At 39.1% G+C, this 16,835-nt stretch overlaps 1 protein-coding gene and 1 long non-coding RNA gene across 5 annotated transcripts in view; both read right to left on the bottom strand.

Annotated features, from left to right (window-relative positions):
* kcnq5a (potassium voltage-gated channel, KQT-like subfamily, member 5a) overlaps positions 1-16,835 on the bottom strand; it is a 94,331-nt gene that overhangs the window by 58,595 nt on the left and 18,901 nt on the right. The window lies entirely within an intron of this gene.
* The window catches only part of LOC116705254 (uncharacterized), an 11,369-nt gene continuing 8,527 nt past the window's right edge, over positions 13,994-16,835 (bottom strand). Inside the window, exon 3 of the long non-coding RNA XR_004335886.1 lies at positions 13,994-14,248. This is a non-coding gene — a long non-coding RNA (uncharacterized LOC116705254). The remainder of the gene's footprint in view (positions 14,249-16,835) is intronic.

Raw genomic sequence — 16,835 nt, 5'->3', positions numbered from 1 at the left:
TCTAGTAAACTAGTATTTACATGAAATAAAACAATAAAACACTGAGACCAACAAAGCGCACTGGGTAGTAACAAGTTCAACACATGAACTGGTTGCTATGGACTCGTCACTAGGCGTTTAAATTTCAGAATATGCCAAAGCTGCCGAAGCTTTACCATATCCAAAACTCCATTTCTAAGACGAGCGTCAATTTAGGATCTTGCATGCTCCCACTCCTTCCTTCTTTAATGACTTAAAAAGGCTGTCGTTTGCACAATTTCACAAATAATCATCGGGATCAAAAGGATATTTGAGTCAGGTATGGCTGCAGCCTGGAGACCTCCCATCTCATGCACTCCCGGCTGCATGCTCTCTGCGAGCTTTGACTTTTCAAAATGAAAGCTTGCGTCTGGTCTACTATGTTTTCGTACGTTGGTGTTTTCAATGTTTTTGAACAAAACGGTACGGCAATAATGCAAATGAATACAATTATTTTTTCAGCAGATGTCTTTACAACACAATGGAACTAGCAAAGCAACAGCTCAAATTGTCCGGCTGACTAAACAGGAAGGGACCCATCTGCTAGCAATGGGGGGCCGAGACGGAGAGAGCTACATGGAAAAATATGCACCAAACAAGCTACTTTGAATCTTTGCTGTTTTCATGAATACAAAAGTTCGGTGACCCTCCCCCATGGACTAAAATAAGTTGGATGACCGTCCCCTCAACATAGAATAAAAAGAGATGACCCTCCCCTATTTTCTTCCAGAGGTCCATTCCATAGATACCAAATGGTCCCGTAACTCTCCATCTTGCGGCATCCTATCAAAATTTAAGTTTGCACAACACTTGACCCAATAGCCTCAGCTGTATTTTGTGTTTAATGCTAATTAGCTAATGTTAGCATGCTGACTTGCAAGATGAGCATGTAAGCATTGCTTAACATCACCTCGTCATTGTGAGTGTGTTAGCATGCTGTGTGTGTGTGTGTGTGTGTGTGTGTGTGTGTGTGTGTGTGTGTGTGTTTAGCTGTAGAAGTCAAGACAAACCCACAGGTCAGCTGACTATGCTACAGTTTCCATGTTGGTTCTCGACCCACATCCAGTACACACAGATTGAGATAACATTTTTTTTTTCAAAATTGAAAGGATCATCTCCAATTTTACAAGCACCTTGTGTATTCTCATCTTCTCCCTCATACTCATAAACAACACTACAATACCCACAATTCCAGGCTACAGCAAGAATCACACAGCTTGGCAGTTAGTTTGAAGAGCTGTAAAACTCTAGTAAAAGACATTTAAAAGCCTCTGAGAATTTTTACACACCTCGGATCAGATTGTGTTTCCACTTTTAAAAAGAGAAGAAAAGACAAGAGTATAAACTGAGAGACAAATGGGGAAATAAAAAAACATAGGAACGGGAAGAAGATAACAATTAATAAAAAGTTAGTAAATTATTTAAATTAAAGAATAACATTTCTTGAAGGCTGTGAAGGAAGCTGAAAAAGAAAAGCACAATATTGTACAATATTATAAAATATAATAAAGCATAGAGTCAGAAAGAGAAATGATGTACAGTTTAAAGAGATGAATTGCATAAGCTCAAGCAGATGGGAATGACGCAAAGGCTTTTATAGCAACGCGCAGGCAGCGTGTGAACACACACATGCGTCACATTCCTACAAGGGAAGAGGAAGGAAAGCCAGAGACAAAAGAGTGAAAGAAAGACAATAAAACATATGAAAAGTGCCAGAGCAGATGAAAGTAGTGGCACATAAATGAGAGCTCATGGACTGTTGCCTGGAGACAAATTAAACTATGTTTTCACTGCCACCGCACCAGATGTAATGATATTTACAGGTATAGACTGCTAGACATAAATAATTTGATGCATGAAAACACACACACACACACACACACACACACACACACACACACACACACACACACACACACCACACAACCACACACACACACAAGGAGCTGGCAGTGAGTTGATCAATTGCCAACTTCATATTGTGCAGATGAAAAGGGCTGGTGGAGAGAAACCCATGGAGAGAGGACGACTATTTCTGGACTCCATATCAGTCAGCTCCTTCTCCCTGGTGATTGCAATATTAAAGGGAGGCGGGCAACTGGTGGCATGAAATATGTACAGCATCATTAGAACTGACCAATGAGTCCACAGAGAGGGGAAAAAGAGACGGGGAAAAAAGAATCTTTACACACTATGTCATCCTGTTGTCTCCTTAGGTATTTTTGCTAAATGATTTTGTCTGTCCTATGTTTGTACTGTTGTTACTATTGTAACATAGCAAAAACTAGAGAAACTTTCTTGAGTGAAAACTTGAAAACGTTTGCACACATTTTCATATGACAAGATAGCTGTTAAAAAGCATTGGTTTTTTTTAAAGACATGTTGGAGGCTTGCTGGTTCACACAAACTGTAGTAAGTGTATTCTCAATAATGCTTGTATGTGTCAATCCACTTTTAAAAAATATAACTGCGGAGAAAGAGCACCAACAATGCCCATAACGTATTGTGTAGAATAGACTATTTTTATTGTGGCAATAATCACAAATACTGGCCAAATCTCGTATTTCTTGTACTTTATAGCTGCTTCACAAAAACGCCCCCCACTGGTTCCACAGGGGAATGCTTTTAATGTAAAGCAGCAGCAACAGGAGAAGTTCAGCCGTCTTCACGCATGAAATACGGCTCCAATGTGGCTCCAATACGGTAGAAGAAAAACACAAAGATTAAGTTACAAGCTAACAAAGTACTAAAAGCTGAACATAACAATTTACCAACTGATTATATATTCTGACTGAAACCACAACAGTATTTGTTCTTTGTACGATGTTCTTAGTACACAGATTATAAGGGTGTGGAAGAAAATTGCTCTAGCAGTTAGACAACTATTCCAAACTCTGATACAGAGAAATCCTTTGTCCGTTGTCTGTTGTAAATATTTGACATCAAATCCAATCATGTGGGATTTTTATAACTATCTGTAAAAATTCTGTCTATAATAATAGTATATATATTCATAGTACATATTCACCTGTAAACTCTGTAGACCATTAGTATAGTATGTTCATTGTACACATCTGTACAATTTCTACTTATAGTAATATCCACCTGTATATTATATTCAGTACATATCCAGCTGTAAATCTTGCTCACAATACTTGTTATCTATATTTTATATTCATAGGACAAACCCATCTGTAAAATTCTGTTTATAATAGTATTCATTTCCATATTTATTCACTTATGCACTTATGAAACCATTGTAAATATCCTGCACTTACTGCTATTGCACTTCTGGTTAGACCCAAACTGCATTTCGTTGCCTTGTACCTGTACATGCATAATGACAATAAAGTTGAATCTAATCTAATAAAATGTGCCCTTTTTCCACCATGTTCCTACTATCACACACACCTCTACCTGTAGCAGTAGGGATGCCCAGCCATGAATTGCTTAGCTGGAACACAAACTGTCAAAGCGACAGAAAGCAAGCTGCAATGACATTTGTAAAATCCCAGCGAGTACTGGTCAGCTGTAATGTCAGACAGATAAACTGCAAATGAGAAAACTAAATTCACCAACACAAATGCCCAGACCAGATAGAGGGGATGCTTTGAATGTCTATATCAAGTGTGATTTAGTTTGTGATTGTATTTTTAATGATTTACTGGACTATGATTGGTGTGAAATTAAACAACTGATATCATCTTTCGTTTTTAATCATGGTGTGGTTATTAGTCTAGGGCTGACTCACAGCAGGACTATCACAAAACTTGTTCATGCAACTGTTTTTTTGTAAGTCTAAAGAGGCCCTATCCTACTATTATACAATAGTGCAGATGCATCTGTTGTTTAACAGCAAGTTGTCGGTCAGTATAAACATTGTTTGCAGTGCAGATATCCAATCAAAGATTATGATTAAGTGCCTCTGCATAAGTAACACAGGTTTAATGTATAAATGTTACTAATATTACTTAGAATCAGTTGTTTTTTCATGAGCTCTTTGTAAACATCAGAAGATAAATGCAAGATGCTGCGGCCCCTGCGAGCAATCACGGCCATTGTAAATGGTTGATATTCCACCATCCGCTTCACGGTGTGTCCTAGAGTCTATTTTCACACAAACTGTGGGCCGCTCGGTGAGCCGGGAAGGATGTGAAACAGCTAGAGCATCCTGTCAATTTACCAAAATACACTTCTCAACATCTTATACTGTTTGTCTACTCTACACCATGGAGGACGAAAGAATCATCTTGGAGGTGGAATAACATAATACGACACCACAGATCATTTTAATGAATGGAGTTTAATTACAGGAGTGCTTGGAGCGGAAGGTAGATTACAGAGCCCCCTTGGGGTCAGCTGAGCAAAAAACCTAAACCATGCGCAGATTCATAATCCGTCCTCCAACCTGGAGCGATAAGATTGGTCTCTAGTAGCAGCCGGTGGTGCTTAGAGACCGTCTACAAACATATAAATATATTTTTAACAGTAAGTGTTGTAGTACAACTAGGAGGAGACAAGTTATAATTGAGGTGATATTGGAGACACTACGCTATAGAGTAATTGAGCCCAGAAGTTTGAATTTATAAAACCTAAAGTTGAGTTCTAGTTTAGTTTTTTTCTCAGCTGACCCCAGGGGGGCTCCGTAGTAGTACTTGCAGAGACGACAAAATCTGCATGTCGGTCAGCAAGATGCTCCGTTTCTGAGACGCTCCCGCTATGGTATGGTGCGTTACAGGAAACAGATCAAAACCGCAGCACAGCCGGAATGCAGCACAGACACGCCCAGTGGAAAGTCTGTGTTACCGTTCTTGGATTGTCTGGGATGAACACGAAACAAACCAGAGTAAAAGGCCATAATGTATAATTATTATATAATTATTATGTATTATTATTTACTTGGTGTGGACCTTGATTCAAGACCAGACAGTGGTTACGTGATTGGGAATGTGTGTATGTGCACACATTGATACGTGATTTTGAAAATCTGGTCAACCTGTTTGCCAACGCTTCGGTTTCTTACATAAATGTTACGTATAGTAAGTAAGTAAGTAAGATTTATTTGTATAGCACCTTTCACAGATAAAAATCACAAAGTGCTTCACAGTAAAATGAGTACAATATAATGCATTAGACACTTAAAAACAAATGTAAAACATAAAAACAAAACCATAAAAACCCCACGTCTCACTAAATATAGTATAGCCACAGAAGGAAGCACGTTTCCTAATAATATATCTCAAACTGGAATCCTCCAATGTAAGGAAAGTCTCGCTGCATGCTTCAAAGCAGCTGATGAAATATGCCCACAGACAGAAGAGAAAACACTTTGATATCCATGCTACTTTCATTTTTACAACTTAAATTTAGATCATTACAGTACACATACTGAGAAAAAAAGGTTGTCTCTGTGCATGTTTGTGACACATTTGCCAAAGCCTGTTATGTTTATGTGCAAGTATCCCATGATTACGAATGCAGGAAACTTGAAGCCAGTTTATAACACCTTGGAAAGGTAACTGTAGTTAATTATGTGCAGGCTGTGAGGCTATGAGGCAGAACAGTGTAGCAGATGTGAAATATGTAATTAACATTTAAACAAGGGACTGCGAAGGTCAGAGAGAAACTCAGCAGAGGACGATGAGACGCAAACACAGGAGAGTGCCCCGACTCATATGAGCTCGCTCACATTCATGCTTATCAAACTATACTTGTGAGGATCTTCTATCAACTATACTGATTCTTTGTCATCTAAATCGTATCCCCAACCTTTGTGCCTGTGCCCCTCGCGGCGCCCATCTTGGGCGTTGTGTTTTAAATAGGGCTTTAACAATATGGAAAATAAAACTGAAATCGCAACACTCAGCTCCACGAAACTGTGTTGCGGTGGGAGAAGGCAGAATAGCTACACACCTCTTCAACTCCCAGTGTTATCCTTCTCGTCCAGATACAGCGCTCCCACAACTTTAACTTACTAGCAGTCCTTTTGGTGACTTATTCATGTTTTGTCTGGTATATTTAGCTAACTGTACAGACGGCTTGTCTACGGCGGCTACTTGTCAACCAGCACCTTTACAGTAGATACCAAAGCACTTTTCCTCTTCGTTCCCCCTACAGCTTGGGAGAGGAATTGTTACCAATATTTTTAGGTCTCATTCCATCAAGTTAATGAACCACTGAAACGATTTTCGAAACATTATTTTAAGGTACAATAGAGTCTTTGGTTTTGGATCGATCAACATTGAAATCAATTAATTCAATAAAATAGTTATCAATGACAAAACGATGCCATGTGGCATAAAAAATGTTGTATTACAAAAAAAAAAGTTGTCATAAACGTTTATGATTTGTTTATAATGTTTATGACACATTTATGACAGTGTTAGGTCACTCTTATTTAGATACTTTAAAGTAAAGTGTAATCAAATACACATCAAATAAAATTTTCGGCATTTGATTAGTATTTTTTTTCATTTTTTTTACTGTTTGAATTATATTTGACTTCCGAAACTAGTTTCAACAGCCCGAACAGAGCCACAGACTGAGGGGAGAGAACTGTAGAGTGCAACCCAATAAGCAGAGCCATTCATCCCCTCAGAGAAAATGCAAAAAAAAGGAGACCGGTGGTGGAGTCTGCACCTCCTTTAATTCTGTATTTTGCTGTATTCCTTATTACACGGTATGCTGTGTAGAACATTTTAAAAACAACAACCAGAACATAGAGACAGTGGTGTTGTTACTGTATTGTTCCTTTTATGAAGATACAGATTGCGGCACTGTCACAGGGGTCTTAATACATGGTTGTTTTGTGACCACAATTTAAAACTGGATGTTGTTATAATCTGAAAAAGTCTCATGAATTGTTTTTATGTAAAAGAGAAATATAGGGATTACAAAAGCAAAAACAGAACAGAAAAAAAAACGGCATAATTTCTTCTGGCATCAAGATAAGATGAACTGCAATAGTACAATCAGTAATTCATAATTGAAAAATCATCATCAAATCAGACATTTTCCTCTGCAAAATAAAATTCTAAGATGATTTATATATAAAAGAGAAATAACATGCTCCTTTTCTGGTGATATACAGTACAGTACGCTTGTTCACCCAGACCGAGATTAAGACTATATTGAAACTGTATAAGCCTTAGCCAACATGAGTCAGATATCAAAAAGAAGAGGAGATCAAGGAGTCAAGGTAAGTCTTTTTTTTCAGCTGAGGGATAGACTGGAAATTAGACTGGATATCCAGTGTTATGAACTGAGAAATGACCAGCACACATCAGTGGTTCTTCAGAGCCATACACTGATGGACACACACAAACACTCACCTCAGGTCCATCAAGTAGTTTTCCCCAGATCGAGAAGTTCACATAATAAACGACAGAATAGGTCTGTTCTAAAAAACGAGCATATGAGCATTCTAACCATGAACACGATATTTCTCTAAAATAGAAGGTTTAGTTTCCCAAACCTAACCATATATTGTCAATGTGGACAACGTAAACATGTTAATTGCAAGGTCTTTGAACAAATAACTAATGCTGTCTTGAATCAACCCGTTCTCACTCCAAACTCATAAAATACAGACGTTTGGACAGTGGCTGTCAGTGCCAGAAGCACCCTTCAGCGTATTTGTAGAACGCATCAGGGAGAGCAGCACCTACACATGGTTTGGAGACGACGTGGCACTAAGAGCGACTACGGTAGCGAGTAGTATGAAAAGCCGAAAATCTGCGTGGGGAAGTTTGTTACAATTCAGGAGTTTTACCCAGGAGACCGGGGGTTAGTGTCCTGTTTCCTAAACCCACCGGGCCCTTTCTTATTTTACTAAACCCAAGCGTCACAATATTGTTTTCCTGTACCCAACCGCCCCGTTCTTTTTCTCCTAACCCCACCGTTCTTCTTTTCCCAAACCCAACTGTCCGTTCTTTTTTCCCAAACCCAAATGCTATTCTTTCACAACCGTCCCGTTCTTTTTTCCAAACCGTACCGTTCTTCTTTTCCCAAACCCAACCGTTTGTCTTTATTTTCCTAAACACAACCGTCCGTTCTTCTTTTACTAAACACAACTCGATGAGAGCTCAATGAGTTTTAATTTCAATCTTGAATTCAGAGCTTGCACTTTAGTTTGGGTGTGATACGTTTCATTTACAGTAAGTAAACCATCAAATACAGGCTGGCTTTCTGTAAATAGTTTCACGTCAATCAGACAGGCTTAAAAAAAAAACTGTCCACACTTTTTGCATGCAGTTTAACAATGCGTGTTTGGTCTTGTTTTACAATTTAATTTAAAAGTATGCCAAGAGGTTTCTTGGTGATTTGGGCTGTATTAGGCATATAAAGCCAGTACATGTCTTTATGCAATGTTGGTATCTCAATAAGGTTCTGTGAGTTATCCCTAAAGATAAAACAATTGATTTATCTTTCATCTCAAACAGAGTGGAATCAACTACAATATTGTTTAATGTTTTGTTAAACATTATTAAGCCTACAGAATTGCCTTTGTCTCGCCACTTTTTCCTCCTATCAGTCAAGCTGTTCACAGCCTGTGGTTGTATTTGGCGAGGCAGCTCAGCCGGGGCACAGAGCAGCAGATTTCCTGTAAGAAATCATCTGCTCTCTGAAGTGATTTCATGTCTAATTGCTTTTATTGACTTGGCAGCTCTGAAGTGGTGGGCGTCCATATTGGCTTACTGCGCAAAGGTAAAAAAAATAAAAATATTAGAGTTGGATTTACTGGTGTCATCAGCGCTGCTGGCAACTTGGACTGTTTGATTAGACAGTGTCCGGATGGTGTCCATTTTAAAATGTTCATTGACTGTTTAAACCCCTGGCATTTCAGACACCCTACTAACCCAGAAACATTCACACTATAAAGTCTATAAAGTTATATATAGTCAAAACATAACTAACATTTCCAGATGACACACAATGGCTTAAGTAACGTGCTTACGTTACGTATGCCTCACCTATGCAAACCTTCTGTGTTCTTGTTAAGTTTTTTGTTGTTGTCTTAGTTGTTTTTAAGCTATAAAAGAAGAGCGTTATTCATTACTCCGTGGCTGACTTACTTCATGTTTTATGTGCCCCTTGGAAATTCAATAAAGATATGTAAAAAAATAAATAAAACATAACTGTATTATCTATCTATCCTATATTTACCACCATCATTTATTAAATGAACCACCAAATCAAATGAATTTAGTATATTGAATTTAAAGTATTTAGTAGTGAAGAACTTATTGCATAAAAGACACTATGAGATTTGGTGCAATGGGAATGGGTTGGTTACTTAAAACTTACTAAATGACCTTACAGAAGCACACAGACAAGATGCCTTGTTTCCTTATTGGCTTGTGCATTGATCTATTTGTTTGTTTTCTCTGTTTTCAAGCACACAAACCCAGACATTACCCAGCAAGCCAAGTGGTAATCAATTGAGTCCCCAACCTCTTGAATTAGGAATAGGGTGTGTGTTGTCAAAGGGCTGGGCGTCACCATGGAAACGGCCAAGGCACAGGAGACAGGGGTGCTTCAGGTTGGCAGTGAGAGAGAAGGCAGAGTTCCGGTTTGAGCAGAAAGATGTAAGTAATGACTGCACCAGACATTGAGCGGATCATTTACAATAAACCTGTTCAGTGGCACGTCTGAGGAGAGAGGGTGTTAGTGAACCCAGCATGACAGGTGTAATTTGCCACAAAGGCACGCATGATGATGACCTCTCACTATTATGGTTAATACTCCATGAAAACATAAAGAGGACAGCAAGCCTATTATAGTGTGTGTGTGTGTGTGTGTGTGTGTGTGTGTGTGTGTGTGTGTGTGTGTGTGTGTGTGTGTGTGTGTGTGTGTGTGTGTGTGTGTGTGTGTGTGTGTGTGTGTGTGTGCTTGCTGTGAATCCCTTTTCTTAAAATGGCAAAATGTCATTTTGTCACATATAGTGACAAATCCTGTAAGAAGTTGTATCTATGCTTTAGAACAATGGATTTTGAAATTTAGTTAATGGAGTCGATGAGCAAAGAAGTTCAGTTTGGTGTTTATTATTGTTTTTCTTATTATTATTATTATTATATATTGGTATAACAATCTATAACCCTATCTCCTACAAAATAAATTAGTACACTATTAATTTGTTAACTATATTTCCTCAGAAATGTAATTCATGCACCCGCCCCCCGCCCCTTACGCCCACGGGTTTTTTTTACAATCCAGGAGGTTGGGCAAAATCGGTCATACCAAGCACAGGACTTTGACACCTCAAGTAAGCATTGACCCAATATATTTAGCCATAACCACAGTCTTTTCCTAACCTTAACTAAGTGCATTGATCTGCCTACATCCACACTACTATGTTTTTGTTTTTAAAATGCATATCTTTTTTTTACATTTACGCTTTGTGTCCACACTACTTCAGCATTTCAAAGCCCTAAAAACTAAGATGTTTCGGAACGCTGCTGACCCCATTTTAGTTTGAAAACTCTGGGGTTATAGTCTGGACTATAGTCCGGATTCCAATTTAAAAGTTGGACAGCATTACAGACCCTACAAAACCCATTTGCTAATGTCAATTAATTGTATATTAACATATTTGTCAGTAGCCAGGGTTTGATATGGTTGTTTTTCAATTGTTTTTCCCATTTTAAACAGGGGATGTTTCTAGAAATTGGTAAACGTTTACAACAAAGCACCTATGACCCCCAAATTCCCCCCTTCCACCCTCTAACCCGTCAATATGGATGTTTTGATCTCCTCCACTTATATACTTCCAATTACAGAATGGGTTTATGGGCCAGCTGTATTTCTGTTTTGCTTTGTAGTATTAGGCCCGCTGCTTTTCTTAATTATGAATAATAAAAGTGATTCATAATGGAAAAAAGCATTCCAACTTCACACGCACATAGAAACTGACTTAACCACACATACAGTGGCTGCCAAAGAAGCTGAGTTAAAAGGACATTTCTTGGCCGGCAAATGTTGTTTTCAGCCATTCTTTGAGATTGACGAGATAAAAATCTTTTTCTAATTTCTGTTAATGCTTCCCAACACTTTTGTCATTGTTATGCTCTTCAGCCCCTGTGGCACGAGGACGCTAGAACCCCCATTATAAAAGACAAAAGCACACTACCTCCCACTGTGTCACAAACACACAGTTTGTCTAAAGGCTGCACTGAGCCTTGTCATTGCATAGGGAAACATCTGTGTCACTGTTGTGGTAACAGTTAAAGTGAAGCTTCCATATTTTTCCAATAAGGTCTCCTAAATAAAATGAGCAGGAACTCTGAAACGCAGATTGCTTGTTGTCAGTGTGAATTATGTGAACATTGTGTTCATCCACCACAAACCGGAATATGTGACAATCCCATGAATGGGTCATTCTATTTTCTTTTGTTTATCACATGTAGTAAAGTTTATCTTTGTTTAGGAAACTGAAACAAATTTGATTGAGGTTAAGTAACTGAGACAACTATAGTTGGGCCTAAACTTGAGCTGAAGTTTTAAACTTTATTCAGAGTGGAAATCTATTTGGTGAGGGTTTTAAAATTGAACCTTGGACAACAGATTTGAACCAGATTTGTTTCCCATTCTGACACAGCCTACTTTTAACCTCATCTCTATGTCAGAGTCCTGCACTTGGTCCTGTTGAAAGTAGATGTGCCTGTCAAACAAACTGAGAAAGTACTTCAAATGTATTCCATGGTGCATGAACGCTTATGGATTTGTAGGGTTTGCACGGATGTTTTGCTACATTATGAGGTTCTTCGCTAACTCTCTAGGTCACCTTTTACATCCATTGTAACCTGTGAAGCAGACTACAGCTGGGATCCTTGGTGATTTGTTGGATTACCCCTTTAAATTTCAGGTTTTGATGACAATTTTGAGAATTTCTGTTTAAAACATTTCTTTGAATGTATGAGCATTTACTTGACAAATTAACAAAACAACTCACCTCAAAGTCAATTTGATTGCCTGACGTCTTTATTTTTCTAGTTTGCTACTTCTGTCCACAACAACTTTTGTGTTGTGGACAGTTTTCTTACGGACAGTTCCTACACACACATTAAGGATTTGTTCTACGAATGCTTGGATGAATAAGGGCCCAGAAGTGAGGACTTGGGCCGTCCACATCTCCTCTGGCTGGAGCTGGGCCTGGTCTGGAGCAGATCTTGTGTTCAGTGCCTGTCCTAATATCTTAAATGTGGCCGAGTCTGCTTTCAATGCACCATTTACCTCAGAAACCCCAGCCATAATTTATCTACCGGCCTCTCAAACATGTTGCCTTCTTCTCCCCCACTCCATCTTTCTTTGCTTAACAAGGTCAGGAGACAGAGGATGGAGGGGGGGGAAGATGTTTGTTACTTTGCTCTTGTGGTGGAGTCTCCGTCACGGTTCGGTCCGTCACATGTATTTGTATTTGTATTTGTGTGTGTGTGTGTGTGTGTGTGTGTGTGTGTGTGTGCGTTCTGGGTCTGCAAGTATGGAAAATCTATTGTGGTTGGGAGCTAAACATGAGCTCATTTGGAATCTTAGTGGATCTACTAGTGTGTCAGTTCAGTATACAAGCATGTATGTGTGTGTCTTGTTGGAGCTGTCCAATCAACTGTCGATATTTGTGTTTGCATGAATGTGTGAATGTGCAGCTTCAAGGTTATGAAGCTACAGAATGTGGGTATCTAAGCCAAATGTTTGCTTGCTCAGACATCCCTGCAGGAGCCTCTAGCTGTTAAGGAAGGCTGAATAATCTTTCTATAAAACATTACACGATAAGAGATGCCATAATTTTCCATACAGAGCCTTGAAATTGGAGGGTTTCACATCTGCAGTGAAGCACCAGGAACAGTCTTTTTCAAAAACCAGAACTGAGCCCAAATGAAATAAATTATCGGAGTATGTTAGCCCAGTTTCCACAGCTCTGTCCCTCTGCAGCTACTTGCTGTTATTTGCATTTTATATGCAGCACTGGTATTGAAGGGATCTTTTAGTTTTGGTAAATATTCTTAACTGTGGTCGTTTAAGCTTTAGTTTTATTAAATGCTAGGCTTGGTAATTATTTTCTTTTTTCAAAGGGCATATTTTGTCTCCTCGATCTGATTGTTTGGGGCATTAAGGCCATTTGGGGAAACCTTTGAAATAATTTCAATTTGTATTCCACCATATGTGATTTACCTGTTTTAACTTCTTTCCAACAGTTGGAAACTGGCAACAGGTCTCACAGAAGAAGATGGAGCTTTTTTTCCTTCACTGTTGCCGATCAGTCCATCCTGTACTCAACTGTTGGCTTTTTTACTGTTTTGGTTGTTTCACATTTTGTAAAGGCAGCAGTTCGGGTGCACACCGCTCTTTCTTCTCCTGCTGTCTGTGTGGTGATTCCTACTGCTTCAGGATCCATATTTTCATTATTGAAAAAACGTTTTCTCACCCATAACTAGGGGTGTCACGATTCTCCAAATCCCTGATTTTCGATTTTAAGGTCATGGCTCAAATCTCGATTTTTACAATTATTTTTTTTAAGCACAGGTTGCCATGCAATTTTTAGACTAGACTGTTATAATGAGTAATATAACATCTGACCTTTGATTGCAAAGTACCATTACATTGTCAAATTTAAAACATTTATTAACAACATAATGTAACAATAACTTATATCTTCAGTCAATTAGAAACATGGCAATTTGTCAGTAAAGTAAGAAAAAAACAAATTGCCGACAATGCTGAGGCAGACGCTCGCACCACAGCTGTCTTAGCAGCTGAGAAGAGAAGCAGAGAGCAGAGAGGGCAACTGCATTCCACTAACGAGTTACTCTTTCTAATATGACCATGGTAAACAAGCCCTGTCAATAATTCTCCTGCATTTTGAGTAGCTGTAATGTTGACTTGCTTCACTTCAACACATGTTTTTCCACTTGGCAGAACGTGAAATGGGCTAGCAAGGCTACATGGGCGGGCGCCATCCTGCAGGTCTGCTCATGTCCATCATGCACGTTCATCATGCCTGGTTTAATAACTCTGGATTCGGATACTGGTGAATGTTAAAAATTTATAAAACGTGAGGTTTTAAACAAGGACCCTTTTAGTGTTCGGACTAGTAAGTTGATGTACCCCCAAAAAAATGATCCTCTGAAAATATAGACGTTTCTTTAGCCATGTAAAGTCTCTTGGAAAAGTCTTTCTGTGTCAGAGGGGTGTAGTTCCACCATTGGCTGCTAAGCCCATGGTTGCGTTAAGGCAGCTTGCGTTGACATGTTCCGCGGGGCTTGGGTGGCTCCTTGACAAGCTGACCGGACGTGACGTGGCAGTATTGACGATTCCATTTTTTAAATCAGAATTTTGAGATTATGACTTAATTTCGGTTGATTCCGATTTAAAATCAAAATTGTGACACCCTTACCCATAACACATAAACAAAAGGACCCATAATATCACCTGCTGCCTCTCACACTGAATGTACCCTTTAATAGGCTATGTCAAAGCACAATGTGGTTCAGCTTTGAACACAAATGCAGTTTTTCTGCTGTGCACCAGCAACAATTCCTCAGAAAATCAATTAGACTCAACAGCTGATATGCATTAGCAGCACTTATGGTAAGTAACAAAAACACCTGGACAGACAAATGCAGGATAATAGCTTGACACCTTTCTATATTTGCTTCCTAGCTTGCACAGACTGAGAACACGATTGTCTACATTTCCTGCAGAAAAAGGGAAAGTGTCTAATGGAACATACAAACTGCAGGGTGCATTTAAGAATCCATTAGTATCTTAACCTGGTGTCTGTTCATATCTAACAAAGCACTACATACAACAGATTTTGCTGTCAAAATGGTCTCAATGTAATTTCCAGTTTCATTGAGCAGGGGTGACGGTGTTGTGCAACATGGTGGTGATTTATAGCAATGAGAGTTGTAACAATCCCAAATAGTCTGTGAAAGAGCAAAGGATATGGAGAGACTTTCCTTGTGTCGAGCAAAGCGTGAGCGGGCCTGTGCTGCGCCAAATAAACCACATGGCCAAAAGAAACAAAGCCGCCAGCCAGGCACGGAAGGCAAAATGCAGGAAAAACTAATATTTTGTGAATTCCCCAAACTGATCTCTGAACCTGAGGGTCTCATGCACCCCCAAGCCTCCTATTCCTTGCTGCTCCCCTTCCTCTTCTCACTAGCTGGGCTAGTGCTAGCATGTGCTTCTTAGGATGGTACAGATCCATCTACTCTGCTGGCAAAAACAAAATCATGTATTTAATGTTAAAAACAACAGACAAAGCCAGAAATCTTGGTGTAGTCATGGACTCAGACCTGGAACTTTAACAGCCACATTAGACAATTACAAAGTCAGCCTACTATCACCTTAAGATATTCAAGGGTTAAAGGACTTAGTGTCACAGGATTTGGAAAAACTTGTCCATGCCTTTATCTTCAGTAGACTTGACTACTGTAACGGGGTCTTTACAGGTCTCCCTAAAATCAATCAGACAGCTGCAGCTGATTCGAACGCTGCTGCTCGAGTCCTCACTAAGACCAAGAGACTGGATCCCATCACTCCAGTTCTGAAGTCTTTACACTGGCTTCCTGTGCTCAAAGAATTGATTTCAAAGTACTCTTGCTAGTTTAAATCACTTAACGGTTTAGGTCCAAAATATATTGCTGATCTGCTACTACACTATGAACCACCCAGACCTCTCAGTCACTGGGAGTTCGCTTTCTGTCCCAGAGTCAGAACTAACAGGTGAAGCAGCTTTCAGTTTCTATGCTCCTCATATTGGAATAAACTCCCGAAACCTGTAGATCCGCTGCTACTCTCAGTTCTTTTAAATCAAGGCTGAAGACCTTTCTATTTGATGCTGCCTTTCTTTAATGACTAATCATTTCTTTAAATTTTTTATGCTGCCCTGTAAATTTTTCTTGTGTTTTTTATTTCTCTTGTTTTTAACTGTCTATTCATGTGTTTTACCGGTTTTTAATGCTTGGATTTTTAACTGTTTTTACTTGTGTTTTATCTGTTTAACTGATTTGTGTAAAGCACTTTGAATGCCTTGTTGCTGAAATGTGCTATACAAATAAAGCTGCCTTGCCTTGCCTTGCCTTCCCTATTTCGATTGGTCCTCTGCGACTTCCCCAAACACCTAGTCGCATTATGTGCTGAACCCAACGGCAAGCTCAAATTGTGTTGTGTCGCAAAGGGCCAAGACAGATTTACATGTATTTAAGCGGTGAAGGGAAGGCTATCATATCTAGCCTTTGGTCTCCTTATAAACGGCCTCATGCAGAATTGGATGGTGTTGACATTTAGCAAGAGTACAACACAGGCTCACAAATATCCCCCATCTCTGCTCTTACACTCCCTCCCTCTCAGTCTCTTTCCTCTTTCCTCACTGCCTAACCAGACGTGTACATGCACTATTTAATTTGAAAATGTAAATTTGTGCCTTAGAGGACATTCGTTGTTTAATAGTTATTTTTTTAAATAACAAAACTCACTCTCTCCTTCTCTATGAAGAAACAGAGATGGGCAACTTAATTCATAAAGACAGCAACATAAATACTGTCATATGTCATTCACACATATTAGACACACGTAAAATAGTTTTATCACATAGGAGGAAATGTCTGGGATTTTAATTTATTTATTGGAGACCAACGATGACGTTTAAGTTGTAACCCTTAGAAGTCCTGGTTGATCTGGCGGCATGTGTGGCTCAGCAAGTGCAGTTTAACACTGCAGCAAACATTCCTTGAGCAGCTACTTTCTCAGAAATACAAAAGAGCAGATGTGTTGTTGTTTTTTTTTTTTTTTTGTGTTGTTTTCATAACTGTTTATAC

This window comes from Etheostoma spectabile, chromosome 17 (genome assembly GCF_008692095.1).
Source record: "Etheostoma spectabile isolate EspeVRDwgs_2016 chromosome 17, UIUC_Espe_1.0, whole genome shotgun sequence".
Taxonomy (NCBI): domain Eukaryota; kingdom Metazoa; phylum Chordata; class Actinopteri; order Perciformes; family Percidae; genus Etheostoma; species Etheostoma spectabile.
This window is presented reverse-complemented; position numbering and strand designations above follow the sequence as displayed.